The sequence below is a fragment of the Chrysochloris asiatica genome, unplaced genomic scaffold (assembly GCF_000296735.1).
Source record: "Chrysochloris asiatica unplaced genomic scaffold, ChrAsi1.0 scaffold00044, whole genome shotgun sequence".
Lineage (NCBI taxonomy): Eukaryota > Metazoa > Chordata > Mammalia > Afrosoricida > Chrysochloridae > Chrysochloris > Chrysochloris asiatica.
Window position 1 is genome coordinate 14,975,296 of NW_006408562.1, and position 4,482 is coordinate 14,979,777.

The window sequence follows — 4,482 nt, forward strand, 5'->3', positions numbered from 1 at the left end:
GGCCCAGGATCAGACATTGTTTCATTCTGCTGTGCATGGGGTCGCTATGAGTCGGTTCCGACTCGATGGCACCTGACAACAACAACAATAACATATCCAAAGTACATGAGATGAAGTTTCACCATGTTCACTTCAATGTGACTCTACATCTTCCAAGAAAATGTGTTCATTCTTCTGGAAGTCCAAGGTCCTTTCAATATTCTTGGCCAATGCCATCATTGAAATGCATCGATTATTCTCCAGGGTTCAATAATCATTGTACAGTTTTCACAGGCATATGAGGCAATTGAAGATACTATGGCTTGGGTCTGGTGCACCTTAGTCCTCAAAGAAACCTCTTTGCTCTTTAACACTTTATTTATTTAATCTTCCTGAGAGCCATGCTTGTATCCTCACAAGCTTCCAGCTCCACTTTCTTTTGATACTTCCTACATTATTCTACATTTTTGCCCAGGATGTTATTATTAAGTGTCGTTGAGTTGGCTCCAACTTTCAGTGACCCTGGATAGGGCTTCCAGGGAGCAGCTGATGGGTTTGAATGGCCAACCTTACCATTTGCAATGCAACGCTTACAATGCAAGTCCAGGAGCCCAATAGAATTCCTCAATACTGCAAGTCGAGGCTTCATCTTTTTCTTAGTTTTCAGTTTGAGAAGTGCTGAGTACGTTTTTTTCTTGAGCCTCCCCCAGTGAAATCTTCTTTCATAATCATGCCTTCTTTTGGCTTTAGTTAGTTTGCTAAAACACAAGTTTCAGAGTCTCTTCTGGCATTCATTTTGGTCTTTTTATTTTTTCCTGTTTTTTATAACTTTTTTATTTCTTCATTTATGAGATCCATGATGTCATCCCACAACTTTTCTGGTCTTCAGTCATTAGTATTCAATGCATCAAATCTATTCCTGAGATGGTTTCTAAATTCAGGTGGCTTGTGCTCAAAGTTGTAGTTTGGTTCTCATGGCCTGTTTTAATTTTCCTAAGTTTCAACTTGAACTTGCACAAGAGCAATTGATGGTCTGTCCTACAGTCAACTTCTGGTCTTGTTTTGAATGATGAAGTTGAGCTTCGCCATGGTGGATATATCACAGTGCTACCACAGTAGTGACGATAAAATGGTAGAAAATTCTCTAAGTAAAGTTTATTGGACTTGCAACTTTTTGCTAGCAGAAAAAAATATCTACGGTCATCTAAGTAGTTTAGCTGTACCAAACAAAGGCCCTTATCTCTTCTCAAACAAATAAGAGAAATAAGGAACTTAAATTAAAAAGAAGCAAACTTGCTCAGATATCTGTACTAAGGGTTCAGACCATTACTGCAAGGAAGGGTCACTGTTTCCTTGTCAGGTATTATTGGTAGGGATGGTCCTGCTTAGAACAAAAATAAAGTGGGAGGAACTCTGGTAGCATAGTGGTTACGAATCGGGCTGCAAATCTCGCGGTCAGCAGTTCGAAACTACCAGCTGTTCCGTGGGAGAAAGATGAGGCGTTCTGCTCCCATGAAGATTTACAGCCTCAGAAACTCTGTACAGGGTCGCTGTGAGTCGGAACCAACTCCACAGCACATAACCACAACAACAGGCAGTGGTGGATAACAAGGGAGATGACAAGGCGGTACTACTGTGGCCAGCTGGGCTTTCTTTCGTACTCAAAACGCATTCAGTCTTCCCATCATTCCCTCTCTATCTCCTTTCTTTTCTGTATTCATTCAACAAGTATTTACTGAATGCCAACTATGCCAGATATGGTGCCAAGAGATGAGGATCCCACCAAGAACAGGACAAATTCTTCACAAGGGAGCATACATTCAAGGGGTTGGGGGAGATGGACAACTGACCAGCATGAATTGTATCACACCAAGGAGCCCTAGTGGTGCTGTGGGTGAAGCAATGGACTGCTAACTGCAAGGTACTAGCTGCTCTACAGATGAAAGATGGCAGCTGCCTGCTCCCAGAAAGACTGACAGCCTGCTGAAATGCCATGACTCAGAATCACTTGATGGCACTGGTTTAATGTTTTGGATGACCTGTGAAACAGAAGGACGAGGAGGAGCTACCAGGGAAAATAAACTCACCTTATCTAAGAGCCAGACAACCCTGAGGAAGTGGCTTTCAAGATAAGACTTGAAAGATGAAAAGGACTGGTCCAGTGGAACCGGGGAGAGGAAGGAAGGAGTCGGGTTAAGTGAGAGAGACCAGGCACTGTGGATATGAAAGCCACAAGCTGAGAAGGGATATGACATCTTCAAAGAACCAAAAGAACACTCTGACTGGAGAAAGAGCGAGGAGACATGAGCGGAGGCAAGCATATAGAGAGACTTACAAGCTACAGTAAGAACTTTGTACTTTAGTCTCAGGGCGATGAGGTGAGGAAGAACAAGAATGGAGTAATACATACAAGAGATTAAAATGGGGTTCCCTTCAGCATGTAGCAATAGGGAGTAAAGAGAACTGAACATATTCTTGAGATATTTAAGTAGTGGAACCAATGGAATTTAGAGTGTGGGAATGGGAGGGCAAGAGGAATAAGGACGATTTCCAGGTATGGTGGCAAGCTTTCTCAGCCAGGGAACCCCAGAGGAGTAAGAGAAAAACCTCAGGGGGGGGTAGGCACTCATGACAGTGGCAACTGAACTAAATTCTTTGAGGTTGTGTAGTATGATTTTCTGAAACATGAAAAATGCCCTCCAACACACTGTTGAAGAAACCTGCTAAGTCACCTGCCACATTCCCCATGTTCTGTCATGTTCTCTGAATGACTTATCACCATTACAAAGGTAGTGAGCAAAACCAGGAGCAAATGCCTGGCCCATACATAGGTCCCACTCTACACCAGCTCTCTTGGAGCCAGTGGCAAATGTCTTACCCTTCTTCTCATTAAAACAAAGCCGCTCAACTCAACAAGAAGAGTACTTTAATGCCTGTTCTCTTGTCTAGTCCATTTACATTGCAAATTCACTGCAAAAGAGCATCTCAAAACCTCTTGGGGTTGGAGGTAGTTTGGAAGTGTCTCTGCATTTTCCAATTATGAACCACACAATCATAAATGCTGACATGGAAGGGGATGTACTGATGAAAAGCAAGCCATTGAGAAGTGTTGTGGAGAACAGTTCTACTTGGACCCCATGAGTTTCAGTGGACTCCAAAGAAACAGTGATTCAAATGGAAATACCCATTAAGATGGAAGCAAAAGATACAATTTCCCATTTTCCTGGCTTTAGAAAGGTATGTTGTTGTTGTTAAGTGCCATCGAGTCAGGTCCGACCCATAGCGACTCTGTACAGGGTTTCCGAAGGTATAATGGATAGATAAATGTGGGGTGCACAGAGGTCTTCATTCAAACTTAAGTCAATTGTTGAATTGTGACCCACCCCCATCCTGCATCCCACAAATGCCAGTCTGTCCTATTATGGTGGCTTGCATGTTGCTGCAATGCTGGAAGCTAAGCCACTGGTGTTTAAAATATGAGTGGGGTCATCCATCTAATTTCAGTAAAGCTTCCAGACTAAGAGCAGACTAGGAAGAAGAAACAGGCAGTCCACTTCTGAGGAATTTGCCAATGAAAACATTCTGAACAGCAGCAAAACACTGTCTGATACAGTGCCAGAAGGTGAGACCTTCAGGATGAAAGGCAGAGAGCTTTCCTAAGACTGGTGGAGAACTACTTTCTCAAAGTAGAATCCATCTTAATGACATAGATGGAGCAAAGCTTTCAGGACCTTCATTTGCTGATGGGGTTTAACTCAAAATGAGAAGAAACAGGCGCAAGCATCCATTAACACCTGGATTAATAATGTAGGATCATTGGACGTCACCAAAAATGAAATGGAACACATAAAGTCCTCTATCCTAGACATTAGTCAGTTGAAATGGCCAAGTACTGACACGATTTTGAATCGGACATTCACATGGTTTACTATGCTAGGAATGGAAATTCATAGTCAAACAAAACATTTCAAGATCTAGCTTGAACTACAATGCTGTCTGAGATAAGATACTACCCATACCAATGAATACAACTATTATTCAAATTTACACATGAACCACCAAAGCCAATGATGAAAAACTTGAACAATTCTACCAACTTCTTCAGTCTGAAATTGATCAAATATGCAATCAAGATGCATCGATAATGACTGATGATTGGGATGCAAAAGTTGAAAACAAAGAGAAAGAATTACTAGTGGGAAAACAGGGCCATGGTGATAGAAATGATGCCGAACATCACGAGAGAATTGTGCAAGACCAACATTTTCATTGCAAATACCTTTTTCAACAACATAAATGGTGGCTACACATGGGGACCACACCAGATGGAATACACAGGAATTAAATTGGCTACATCTGTGGGAAGAAACAAGGGAGAAGCTCAATATCATCAGCAAAAAAACACAAAACGACAGCATCCATAATCTTCAGAGGTGGGAAATTTCCTCTTGAACAGACAGGTAGACCAGTCTGGAGTGGCTAGGAGAACAGAAGATACTTCTT